The sequence below is a fragment of the Culex quinquefasciatus genome, chromosome 1, assembly GCF_015732765.1.
Source record: "Culex quinquefasciatus strain JHB chromosome 1, VPISU_Cqui_1.0_pri_paternal, whole genome shotgun sequence".
NCBI classification, from domain to species: domain Eukaryota; kingdom Metazoa; phylum Arthropoda; class Insecta; order Diptera; family Culicidae; genus Culex; species Culex quinquefasciatus.
In genome coordinates, this window is record NC_051861.1 from 114,559,473 (window position 1) to 114,573,756 (window position 14,284).

At 32.8% G+C, this 14,284-nt stretch overlaps 1 protein-coding gene across 3 annotated transcripts in view; it reads right to left on the minus strand.

Moving 5' to 3' along the window:
* The window catches only part of LOC6053042 (cytochrome P450 4c3), a 53,506-nt gene extending 42,086 nt beyond the window's left edge, over positions 1-11,420 (minus strand). The window contains exons 1-2 of one of the 3 annotated variants that reach the window (XM_038249208.1): positions 11,247-11,420; positions 10,139-10,369 (exon numbers count right to left, since the gene is read on the minus strand). The gene's annotated coding sequence lies outside the window, so the exon portion shown is untranslated. Of the gene's footprint in view, positions 1-10,138 lie in introns of all 3 variants that reach the window. The other 2 variants (XM_038249207.1, XM_038249206.1) reach the window with 2 other exon arrangements.
* Between the last annotated feature and the right edge of the window lie 2,864 nt (positions 11,421-14,284).

The window sequence follows — 14,284 nt, forward strand, 5'->3', positions numbered from 1 at the left end:
TTACTAAAACTCATTTTCCCAAAATACGTATTTTTTGATTTTCGAGATTTTTTTTATATGTTTTAGGGGACAAAAATCCGCAACTTTTGAGCCATGGAGAAACATGGTCAAAAAATCTGCTGCCGAGTTATGAATTTTTGAAAAAAATAGTGATTTTTGGAAAAAATCGAAGTTTTATGCAATGACATTATTTTTTATGCAAAATTGAATTTGCAATCAAAAAGTACATTACAGATTTTTTGATAAATGGCTCAATTTTCAAGAAAAAGCCACCGAAAGTTTGATTTTAGCGAAATATTTGCAGTTTTTCAATTTTTAAAAATAGTGACCATGAGTGACCGTTTCTAAAAATATTTTTTTAAAGTTCAGAAAATTTGCTATAAAATTGTCTAAGAGACATTGAAGATTGGACCTCGGGTTGCTGAGATAGAGTCGCTTTAAGAAAAAGAAACACAAAAATTGAAGTTTTCTTAATCTCACCAAAACAACCCACCATTTTCTAATGACCATATCTCAGCAAATAATGGTCCGTTTTTCAATTTTTATTTATGAAAAATTCGTGAAATTTTCCGATCTTTCCTATCTTTTTTTTATTTTTAATTTTTTTTAAATCGATACTAGCATTTTAAATGGGCGTAATAAAATGCTAGTCTCGATTAAAAAAAATTTAAAAATAAAAAAAAGATCGGAAAGATCGGAAAATTTCACGAATTTTTCATAAATAAAAATGCCCTTTTAAAATGTTAGTCTTGATTTAAAAATTTTCAAAATATTTTTTTCGAAAAGATTGGAAAATTTTACGAATCTTTCTTGTGTTAACATTGATAATCGGACCATTAGTTGCTGAGATATCGTCATTAGAAAATGGTGGGTTATTTTGGTGAGATTAAGAAAACTTTAATTTTCGTGTTTCTTTTTCTTAAAGCTGCTCTATCTCAGCAACCCGAGGTCCAATCTTCAATGTCTCATAGACATTTTTATAGCAAATTTTCTGAAAATCTCAAACAAAATATTTTTGCAATTCCGTCGTGAAACTATTTACTTTTCCTGTCATTCTTGAACGACGAAATAGCCTACTTTTCTGTACCAAAAATAACAGAATCGAATAGCAACACTTTTCAAAATAAATGCTGGAAAGTTCTACTTTTCAGCACTCAAATGGGTGCTGAAAAGTTGAACTTTTCAGCACTTGTTTCGAAAAGTAACACTTTTCAACATTTTTTTGATTTAAGCGATTTATTGACAATATACATGAAAATTTGACATAAAATTTCACTCAGTGTGTGTTTTTTGGAATTGCAAAAAATGTTGTATGGAACTCGTTGAAAAACTTGATTTTTTCAGCACTCTTCGTATTTAGCCAACTCGGTGAACCTCGTTAAATAAATGTACGACTCGTGCTGAAAAAATCCGCTTTTTGCAACTTGTTGCATAAATTACTATTTAGGAATGATCACCTATGGTCACTATTTTTAAAAATTGAAAAACTGCAAATATTTCGCTAAAATCAAACTTTCGGTGGCTATATCTTGAAAACGGAGCTATTTATCAAAAAATCTGTAACGTTCTTTTTGATTGCAAATTCAATTTTGCATTGAAAAATAATGTCAAACTTGTTTTTGCATGAAACTTCGATTTTTTTTCCAAAAGTTACTGTTTTTTTTTAAAAATTCATAACTCGGCGGCAGATGTTTTGACCATGTTTCTCTATGGCTCAAAAGTTGCGGATTTTTATCCTCTAAAACATATCAAAAAATCTCGAAAAGCAAAAAAATACGGATTTTGGGAAAATGAGTTTTAGTAAAAAAAAGTTGATAAAAAAAATCTGCATATTTTTTTTCCGTGTACCTATTTGTTTCTCAAAAGTCCTCAACAATACCTACAACTTTGCCGAAGACACCGAATTGATCAGAAAATTCACTCAAAAGTTACAGCTGTTTGAATATTTACATACCATTTTTGTAAGGACATCAGCCAAAATTGTAAGGAGACTTGTATGGGTGAACCAATGACGCAAAATAGCTTATTTGGTCATAGGGAAGGCCCCCAAAAAGTTTAAGTCAAATAAAAAAATACAAAAAATAAAAATGGTCGAAATCGGCCGATTTCGTAGAGAGTTTCTCAAAACGCTTTTTTAATGGAATTTTATGTCAAACATTCATGTGTTTAGTAAATTCATCGTTCAAAACAAAAGAAAAATTGGAAAATGTTACTTTTCGATACAAGTGTTGAAAAGTTCAACTTTTCAGCACCCATTTCAGTGCTGAAAAGTGGAACTTTTCAGCATTGTTATTAAAAGGTATTAATTTTCCATTCTGTTATTATTGGTAGGGAAAAGAAGGCCGTTTCGTTTCTCCAGAAGGACAGGAGAAGTTGACAGTTTCACAATGGAATTGCAAAAAAGTTCTATTGCAAATCAAAATTAATCAATCTGTTTATTACAAATGGCATGCGTAAATTAAAATTTTAAATAATAAATTTGTCTTTTTGAAACTAGAGTCCTTTTGACCTCAGTCGTTTTGTGTCAAAAGAACTTACGTAAAATTGCTTTGTTTAATGGCGTTCTAACAAATCCGAAAAAGCCTGTTTTATTACAAAAACCCTGTAAGATTTTTATTTTTTCATTCAGAACAGTTAATTTTCAACATTCGTGTTTTTTAACATTGCATGGTTAGTTTTTGCATTGTAACAATACTGTAGAGCATACAATCACAAACATTTTACCTATGGGTCATTGAATCTCAATCGTACGCAAACAATTGAAAAATATAGCCCATATTTCAACTAAAACATTTGGATGGAGCAAAACATTGATTTTTTGCCCTTATCAAAAATTCTAAAAACTTTTTTGAAGAAGTATCACGCATGATTTCTTTTATTAATTGAAAATAAAAATTTTCAGAATGTTGGCATTTTAAAATTAAGTTTCATTTTGAAAATACTTCGAAAACTTTACTTTTATTGTTTCTTTATAATGGTGACTGAATCTCTGGAACAAAAAGACCATCTTTCAATGTTTCTTTGACAAATTTTGAGAAAAGTATCACAGTTTTCTGTAAAAAAAACACTTTAGGAAAACGCTGTAGTCTAAAAAGGAAAATTTGAGTTGTTTCCCCAACAATAAACTGGGAAAACAACTCGAAAACGGTTGACTTTTATTTAAAAATTGGCAATGTTCTTTTCGATTGCAAAAAAATATTTTATTCCCATATTGTTTTGGTCACCGAGAACTGATATTAATACATTTTGATCGCACTATTTCGGTGGAATCTGACACCAATTTTAGAAGAAAGCTGTAAACATTCAGTTAGTCGTCTTAGAGTCATAGAGTTATACATTTTCATGAACATAATTCTAAAATTTAGGTTTTCAGAACAAAATGGCTCTTATTTTAAGAGGAGGAGAAAGATAAAACTTTGAAAGCAATTTGCATTACTCAGAATGAATCAAAAGGATTGAATATAAATTAAAAGTACAGCCAAGTTCCTTTGATAAAATTTTAAAAATTCTTAATCATCCGAAAAACATATTTTCCAATAATTTTTTTAAATGAGATCATATGTTGGAAATTTTGAACAGATAATTATGTTTAAATTATTTGTACGAACCTTTCAATAATTTTCAACGTGAGCACTCTTGCCGTGAAAAACAAAAAAAATCTTTTTTTTTATATACACTGATTAAAATTAATTTATAAAAAATATTCTGCATAAAAAATGCTGTAAATATTTTTTTCAAACCAAAACAATAACCGAGTAACAGATTTTCAAATTTAAACATATCTTATTTGTAGCATTTTCGATTGCGGTTTGAATTTTGTGGACATTTAATGGGGAAGCCCTCCACAAACTTCAAAAATTAAAAAAAAAACAAATGAAATCCATTTTTGATGTTCGTGGAGAGTTTATCATAAATCTTTTTTGAGATATTTAAATTAGCTACTTAGATAAAAAGCCTTGGCTAACCATGGAAAAAAATATCGAAAGAAACATTTTTGATAATCTATAAATTTTTCTTTTTTGCTCACGTTGAAAAGGATTGAAAATTCGCAGAAATAAATTAAAAACAGTTTTCTGTCCAAAATTTCGAACATATGAAAATGTGCTTCTCAAAGGATTTTGAATTTATAAATTATAATCAATGGAATTTATCTGTATTTTTGATTAAAATTCAATTATTTTGATTCATTCTGAGCAATGCGAATGCAAATTGCTTTCAAAGTTGTATCTTTCCCCTCCTCTTGAATTGAGAGCCAATTTATTTTGCTGAAAATATAAATATCATTAAAGTTTTATACAAATATTGATTTTAAAGATTACAGATCGGAGAAAGACGTTATTTTTTAGAAAACATAATATTTTCTTCAGTTCATTTAAATTTTGTTGAAACTGTAACAATGTATCAACTATTTTGTGATACTTTTTGTTGCAAAGTATTGATGATTAAAATTGATTGTTTTTTTATTTATGGTTTTATTTTATTTAATGGTTGTGAGAAGGAAAATTCTAACTTTTGTTGACGTTGTTTCAATACCTCAAAAAACAAAAGAAATATTTTTGTTGTGTTCTACACAAATATTATGGAAATTGTTAATCGTCAAATTGTACCTCCTTAAATGAAAAACCTGCTACATTATGAAAAACTCAGGAAAAATCTCACCGCATGACTGAAATGAGACAAAAGGCGAAATTTTCATCATCACCCACCCCCAAAACTTTTTATCGCCCACCGAAAATTTTCACCAACAACAACAACAGTGCGGCCGCCTGTTTTTAATGATGACGACAGTGAAGAAGACAGATGTTTTGGGATGGGCTCGAGCTGGCAACGATGTAAAAATGGAAATGAACCATTATTCATAAACATTTTCCAGGACCTTTTTTTCGGGCTGGTGGGGAGAAGGAAATGTTTTTCACGAGGTGGGTTAAGGAAGAGCGGAAAAACAAGCAAAGTAATAAAAATGAAGCCGCGTTTTGCAGATGATAATGATGACTTTTATGGGCGGCCAAACAGTGTTGCCAGATGACAGTGCTTTCGTCCCTTCGGGATGTGATGTTGCTTTTTATTTATTTATTTTTTTGGAACGAAAAAGGACCTCATTCGTCTTTGTTTGGCGCGCAAGTGAAACGAGGCATAAATTAAATCGCTCGAACGTTAAACGGGGCAAAGTTTGGTGCGTTTTTGGCCAGCCAACCAAATTAAAGAAAAAAGAAAAGTGTCTCGAAAACGGACGAAAACGAAAACTTTGGCCATATTTCTTAGTTTGGTCTTGGGAAAAGTTAGCGTGGCCCCCGAGTTGGCCATAAACGCGATGCCGCATCGGTAATTTTTTGATGAATAAATATTGTTTGGCAGGGAAATTCTGGTCGTGGTCTTCTTCCGCTTCTTCTGGGTCGAGTTGGAAAGGAACTCGCGCGTGGGAGGAACTGACAGTTCGTGCTGTTGCATAATAATGGTTTGATTTAGTGCCTGTTGTTTTTAATTCGAGGGCAGTGAGGATACTAATTTGAATTTTTTTTAAATCAAATTTTCTATTTAAAACAATTGAATTAGATTTGTTTTAAACAACAGATTTGGGCATGACAATGTATCTTCATTGAATTTTAAAAATTGAATTTTTTTTCATGCTTTTCCTGAAGATTTAGAAATTTTATAAAGACAGAGGAAAATTTAACCAGCAAACAAAAAATTAAAATAATTTTAAACAATTGCACATTTAAAAAAAACTTGATGAAATTCAAATTAATTTCTACTTACCAAAATTGATTTTTTTTTATTATTATTAGATTTTGCACTATCACTCACTATGGCTCAGAAGACATTCAAAGTGGAAAATGAAGTATTTTTGGAAATAAGTTTTTAGTTATAGTAAAATTAAAAATCGATTTTTTTTCCAGTGCACATATTCTTTTTTGAAAAGTGCTAATCATAACCTACAGCTTTGCCGAAAACAAGAAATTTATTAAGTTTTTTAATCATTTAATTATTAAATTAATAAATTATTAAATCATATAATTATTTAATTCTTGAATTTTTTAATTATTCAATTATTATATTATTTAATTATTATATTATTTAATTATTTAATTATTTAAATATTTAAATATTTAATTATTTAATTATTTAATTATTTAATTATTTAATTATTTAATTATTTAATTATTTAATTATTTAATTATTAAATTATTTAATTATTTAATTATTTAATTATTTAATTATTTAATTATTTAATTATTTTATTATTTAATTATTTAATTATTAAATTATTTAATTATTTAATTATTTAATTATTTAATTATTTAATTATTTAATTATTTAATTATTTAATTATTTAATTATTTAATTATTTAATTATTTAATTATTTAATTATTTAATTATTTAATTATTTAATTATTTAATTATTTAATTATTTAATTATTTAATTATTTAATTATTTAATTATTTAATTATTTAATTATTTAATTATTTAATTATTTAATTATTTAATTATTTAATTATTTAATTATTTATTTATTTAATTATTTAATTATTTAATTATTTAATTATTTAATTATTTAATTATTTAATTATTTAATTATTTAATTATTTAATTATTTAATTATTTAATTATTTAATTATTTAATTATTTAATTATTTAATTATTTTATTATTGAATTATTTAATTTTTTAATTATTTAATTATTTAATTATTTAATTATTTAATTATTTAATTATTTAATTATTTAATTATTTAATTATTTAATTATTTAATTATTTAATTATTTAATTATTTCATTATTTAATTATTTAATTATTTAATTATTTAATTATTTAATTATTTAATTATTTAATTATTTAATTATTTAATTATTTAATTATTTAATTATTTAATTATTTAATTATTTAATTATTTAATTATTTAATTATTTAATTATTTAATTATTTAATTATTTAATTATTTAATTATTTAATTATTTAATTATTTAATTATTTAATTATTTAATTATTTAATTATTTAATTATTTAATTATTTAATTTTTTAATTATTTAATTATTTAATTATTTAATTATTTAATTATTTAATTATTGAATTATTTAATTTTTTAATTATTTAATTATTTAATTATTTAATTATTTAATTATTTAATTATTTAATTATTTAATTATTTAATTATTTAATTATTTAATAATTTAATTATTTAATTATTTAATTATTTAATTATTTAATTATTTAATTATTTAATTATTTAATTATTTAATTATTTAATTATTTAATTATTTAATTATTTAATTATTTAATTATTTAATTATTTAATTATTTAATTATTTAATTATTTAATTATTTAATTATTTAATTATTTAATTATTTAATTATTTAATTATTTAATTATTTAATTATTTAATTATTTAATTATTTAATTATTTAATTATTTAATTATTTAATTATTTAATTATTTAATTATTTAATTATTTAATTATTAAATTATTAAATTATTTAATTATTTAATTATTAAATTATTTAATTATTAATTGGTTTCATAAAGTCAAACTAAGAAGTGACGAACTGCAACTTTTTATACGTTTTGTAGTGTGTGTGAGATTCACACTCGTTTGTTTAACAGCAGTCTATGTCATACCATCATAGTTTTATTGTAGCTTGAAAGTTAAATATCATAAGGTAAATCTGAAATACTATTTCTTTTTGCCCAACTTTATTGCAGTGATTAATGCACTCCAACGGAAACAGTTCCTTTCTAAACCAGTAATCTCGCCAAAGGGCAGGACACTCACATATAAATTACCACCACCCAGAAGTTCGTTTACTTCCGTTCAAACTACCGAAACCAAAACAAACAAATAAAAATCTTCTCCTTTTACCGCTTTGCAACGTTTTGGGAAACCACGGGCGTGACACTTTTATTTATGTTTGGACTCATGTGACAATAATAGGCACGTTTTGAGCAAATATAGTGCCCAAAATAGGACCCCTCTGGAAGCGCCAGTCAACAAAGCAAAACAAAGGCCCTTTTGTCAGTTTCTCTGTGACAGATTTGCACTGTCACTGTACGCGCTCGCGCGCCTCTCTGTCCGGAGATGTGTGTGTTTGTTTACAATATTTCGGCAAAACGACAGCGCGAAGGGTGCGAGAGGGTCGTCGGGGCATAATTTATCATCACTGTCGGGGAAGTTATGGGCTCATCTCACTTTTTTTGTTGGTTAGGTTTCCGTTTTTCTTTTGTGGGCTCACTGCCCGCAGAAAATTAGTCGGAAGGTAGCTTCCGAACCTCGGCGAAAAAGGCGGATAGAGGCGTTTGCCGAGCCATAAATTATGTGGGGAAAAATTGACAGCATTTTTTAATTTGTTTACATTTATTACGGTTATTTTTGTTGGTGTTGCAGGGGTTTGTAAGTGACGTAAGAAGCGATTGTTGTAATATTCAAGCAGAAAAGTATTCCAATTGATTCTCAAAATTTGTTTTTTTTACAAATTTAACTAACTTCATTTGACAGATATGTTACAACAAATTTTGTCATATCAGTGTTTTGATTCCATGTTTGATAAATTATCTTTTGTGTAAATATTCAAAATTTAAGGATAGCGAAAAAGTGCGACTTCAAACAAACGTCAATCAGTCACGCTGCGTGATGCCAGTTCGCAACATTTGGCTGAAAAAAAAAAACAGATTTCACATTTCATCACCGTTAAAGTTTGCAACCTTTTTAGTCATCATCATCATCAATTCAATGGCAGAATCCTTTTCGCTACCTCTTGCGTAAATTTTACCCATATGGAGGTTGTCAGTCATTCATTCATCGTTTGGAAATGATTTGTCATGTTTGCTACTGGGTTGTGGGGTTTTTTTGTTTGATTGATTATGCCTTCAATGTTCATAAATGGATAGAAAATTATCAGCGATATTATTTAAACAACGTTTGCTGGTTTTATCGCTATTTTTTAAATCTACTTTGTAGCTAAATCTTGTTTGAATCGGCTTTGTTTACAATTTGCGCTTAGGACCTTTTGAAAACCAACCCGAAAATTGTTATTAAATACATACTAACCCATTTACTTGGTTTTGCTTAAGTTGTTAAACATGCGATTTATAGCTGTTTTTTTTTAGTCTGGCCACCCGATGTCAAGCCAACATATTTCGCAGGGACGGTGACAGCTCTTTCCCAGTCAAATCAATCCGAATTCTGAAATGGAATCTAATTAGAATCGTATACAAATTCCGTTTCAAACGCAACAACCGGTTCGAACACGGAACCGGTTGTTGCGTTTGAAACGGAATTCGTATACGATTCTAATTAGATTCCGTTTCAGAATTCGGATTGAGTTAACTGGGTTGTTTTCATCACAAAATCATGACGGCTGTGGCGATACTCTGAAGAGGATTTATTCATGTTCGAGTTATATCAAATTGAATGGCCACACCGGTCCAAATGTCATAAAGGTAAATATCTCGGGCGAGTTTTCAAAAAGCCGTAAAAGCCAAATTTTCGTTTTTCTCAAACATAAAATTTCTTTAATTTTAAGTTTTAAGGGCACTTGAAGGGCGTGTAGATGAACAATCTAGAGCATTTTTGATATTGGTTTTTCGTAAGTAGGTCGAATACAGATGCAAAAAGGACTTTGTATACCAATGGCTCTTACGGCTTTTTGAAAACTAATCCGAGATATTATGATCGAATTACTAGATGAATACGGACATAGCGTAATTCCGTGTTTCTGACAGCTCCGTAGTAACAGTTCAATAGGGCGAATCTGCGTTTGTAAACAAGCAGTCTATCCCCCTCTTACTTGACGTGAGCTGTCACTTGAGCAAAAAAGATAGCCTGCTTGTTTACAAACGCAGATTCCCACTATTGAACTATCACTACGGAGCTAACGGTTCGATTGTAATCAACAAATTCACTGTGTAAGTGGTATTTCTGCCATGTAAACAAACCTCAATTTACCAACCATTTCAACTAAGACCAGATGTGTCGCCACAATCATGGAACCTGTAAGATCCCACTTCAAAAGAGAGTTCAAAACAACCACTCCAGGCGCCAGTATTTAACACCCCCAGTGGCCATTCTTTAAACAGCACTCGAGAAAAGGTAAGTACAGTCCTCTCATACGGTAACTTTCCACGTTACGGAGCTATTGTTTACCTTTTTTTTAACGTTCCTCTTGCCTTGGCAACCCGGGAGCGCATCCTCCGGGGAACCATTCCCTTCCAATTTATGGACCGCTCCTTCACCAAGTCATACATTCTAATTCCGGCCACACATCCTCTTGCGTCTACAGGGTAGTCCTTAACGGGGGGATCCCCCCTCTGCCATCTCGAGACAGATTCATCTTGATGTCGTCGTCCCTCGCTCGGAACCTTTGCGGTTTACGGCCTAATTGAAAGTTACGATTATGGGGATACTTGTGTCCCACGTGGCGGCCACGTCCGTCCACGTGGCACCACTTCGAGTTTGAGGTTATGGTCGCTCGTAAAATAATAAAAACGGCGAAACTGGCTCGTTTCGGATTTACCGTGTAAGCAAATGTCCACCGTCTCGTCGTAAAAACGGATCCAAGTTGGCGACCGCAGGTGTCGAGAGTTCAGAACTTCTGAGAGAGAGAGAGCGAGCGATTCTAAAATCTCGTGGAGCGGATTTCGATGTGTGTGCGTGTTGGTGAGAGAAGGAGAGAGAAACAAGCAGAAGAGCGCTAATGACGCCATGTTATTGTCGATTCTCTCTGCGCCGAGAGGAGTAGGCGTGGCTGTTCGACGATGTGGCCTGCTTGGCGTGTACACTGTCAAATTTGGTTGCTCGTGGAGTTGGTCCTGTGACACGGTTAGTCGGGTTTGCTCAATTTTTCACTCGAGAATGTCGGGGCTCCGCCCCGAGCGCACACATTGAAAGGTCGGGAGAATCTTCGCAAGCTGTCACTCTCACTCTCGGGTCAATATTTAAAATTTACACCGCATTCGAGACGAAGTTCATAAAGCATATAAAAATAATAAACTGCCGGCGCGCTTCTTAACGATTTTTTGCTCGTCGTTTTCTTGGTCCTTTCCTCATCGACCCCGGGGAAGAGAAGTGCTCTTAACGTTGACAAATAGGTGTGGTTATGAGTCCCCTTCCTCCCTCGGAATTCGGCAAGTTGACAGTTCCCCCGGTCGTTATTCCCGCTTTTATTGTTTTAGAGTGTACTTTTACACAATTGAAAGCTTAGCGCAGTTGATCAAGCACGCATCTGTCAACTCTGCGCGACTGTTTCACTCACACTTGGCCACTGTTTCGCCGAGGTTTGTTTTACGATTTCACCGCATGTTTGCAAATTTTTACGGCTCGACCGGAACCGTCTTCCCTCTTCAGGACCACTTTCCGGCGCACTCGGTCCTCCAAACCGCCGTCCAAAACATCTTCCAGGTGCACCACCGCACGGTTCCGTCTGACGTCGACGACACTCGACTGATGACTACCTTTCCTTCTGGTGCACGAGCGGACGACCATCGACCCAAGCCCAGATTCCGGACGACGGCGCGGACGGGGTCGTCCGCGGACGCAAAAAAAAAGAACCGTGTCTCCATTACTACTACTTTTTCGAAGGGCGACGACGACGACGACGATCGAACTGCCAACCGGCCCGGCGGAGAGTGAGACGGAGAAGGGGACTTACGGAAATCCCGTCGAAATCCCCGGGATCTAAAGTCGGCGTCAGCGTCGCCGGGCCAGAAGACGATATAATCTCCCGGCATGGGCATGGGGTGTCCGTAAGCTCATAATTACGGGGAGACGACGACGAGACCACGATGACCACGCTGACGGAAAAGGAGGACCAGACCTGCAGTCTGGACCCGGGCGGTTTGTCATCGTTTTTATTTTATTGTACCTCCGGCCGGCTTGACATCGGAGAGGAAAAATGATAATCATGCACCAGATGGAACTAATGTTGCAGCGAGACGTTGACGTTTTGAGGGGGGAGGTGGGACGGCATCCTAGTAGACCTTGGCCTGATTCGGTTTGGGTTCGAGCGGATTTGGAACAGTAGGTCAGATCGGTTGGATTAGGTTTGAAGACGGTTTGTTGAACCCCCACGAAAAGATCCAACCCTAAAACGTAAACAAACCGCTCACAGCTGTCAAAATCAAGAGCGAGCAAAACCTTTCCAGTGCAGCGAAGCGGTGACCGCTACATCCGCGAACTGACGTTCGCTATCACCAGGTCCAAGTATGGCAACAACCTGATTGATTTATGGGCCTTCCGCCGCGACACATCACAGACTCGCAGCCTGCTTCGAATGACGGATGGCCGCGTAGCGGCACTCGTTTGAAGTTTTTTTTCGTCGCCGCCATTTTTTCGTTTAGCGTGCGATTAGAAATTGCAAGCCCCCATCAACAATCAATCGGTTTATTGAGCATTTGTGATTTAAACGCAATGATAGGGATTTATGGCGGACGGGGCAACACCTCTCGCGCTCTCGTTTTTTTTGGTGGTGATCAAAGGACGCGTTTGTTTTGGGGGGTTTTTGGTGTGATAAGATTATGATTGGACATTTTTTGTTAATAACAGAGTTTTCGGGCCTATTACCGACGATGGAGGTACCGCGACATTGCATTCTAGCGAACTTATACCAACGACAAATGTGAAACGAGGTGAAATACGATGGAGAATATCTCTCTCGAACTCTCAAAACAACTTCAATGAGGTAACGATAGTTTAACAGATCTTTCTGTTATGAAACGTGGCACTACAAAGCAAAAATAAAAACGATGGTAAAATCGCATGCAAAAGCATGCACGTTACCTTTGTGAGCAATAGCATGTAATACGCATGAAAACGTGTACACCTGTGTACACAAAACCGTACATGCTTTTTGTGTACACGTTTTCTCATACAATATTACGTGTTTTTGTTCATATAGGTGATGTGCATGCGATTTTACACCAAAAATTACTCTGTATAGATCGGAATCGCTAATTCGAATAAAACTCATTTCGCATTCACTTAATGTTACGACTTACAGGCTCGAATTGAAAATGGCCAAATTGGCGAATATTCTTTTGTAAGTATTTCAGTGTTTCTCTCCTTCAAAATGAATTTATTTTGTTTTTGTTTAGTGCTTTGGAATTTTTTAACGATTCCGAGTCTGACTTTTAAAAAATACCCATGTCTACAGACTGTATGGGCAACTCTTGGGCAATCAATAATGAAGTGTTGGAATCATTTTTTTTAATTTTCAGTTTTTTAATTCTCGATATGAATTTGAGATCACAAAACGTAAAAATATCACTTGAAAAAAAAAATGATTTTTTTGCGTCATTCGAGAGCGGCAAAACAACATATAAATAATCTTAAAGCCCAATGTATTTTTTATGTACAGCGGTAAAAACACACTCGCATTTTTTTTAATTCGGTCGAAAATTCTGGCTCGATGCCGCCATCATGCGACCGCGTGCTCCGTTTGTTTGTCAACAAAGCTAAAGCTGATGGTGTGACGAAGTGAGGGGGGAAGAGTTTTTTTTTTGACATTTTTATGCCCGCATCTGGCCCGCCGCCTATTTTGTCGGTCGTTGAGTCGCCAGTCGTTTGCAATGACCGAGTCCAACTAGGAACTGATCGTACAATATTGTCAGGAAAACATTTAACGACGGATCAACTATGGTGTACACAGAAAAACATGTGAATTTACTCGACACGGAAAAAATGAATCGCATGTAAACGCAGTTGATGTAAACTTGAGATTCGACATAAACGGTTGAATCACACATAAAATCATGTTTTACATATAATTTGTTGCAAATTTACATAAAATTGCATTTAAATTTGAATGTTTAATGACGTGCAAAATTATGTAAGATTCGGAAATAATTTTGTGTGTGTAGGGTATAGAATAGGGTTCTTAAGCCCTATGTCCCGCCCGTGTGGATCAATCGGACCGCGCACTGGACTCACAATCCAGAGGTCACCGGTTCGAATCCCGCGGCGGGCGCTCTAAAACTCTTTGTGTAAATATGGGTATTCGGCGCCGTCGCTCCGTGCCATACTTTCATACACTTAGGAGCCCAGGGCGGCGAAGTCCTTGTAGATAAAAAGGAAGACAATAGTGGTTGGTACTAGCAATGGTGGCCGACAGCTATAAAGTCAACTTCGTTTTCTTAAGCTCTATGCCAATTTTTATGCACAACGGAATAAAAAAACGATTAAAAACAATTCTGATCATTTTTTTTCATTTTAATGCAAAAAAAAAAACTAACACGACAGCAATTTCAATGGATCAACTCTGGTCTCCTTGGAAATCCTTTGCTGTCGTATAAAGAG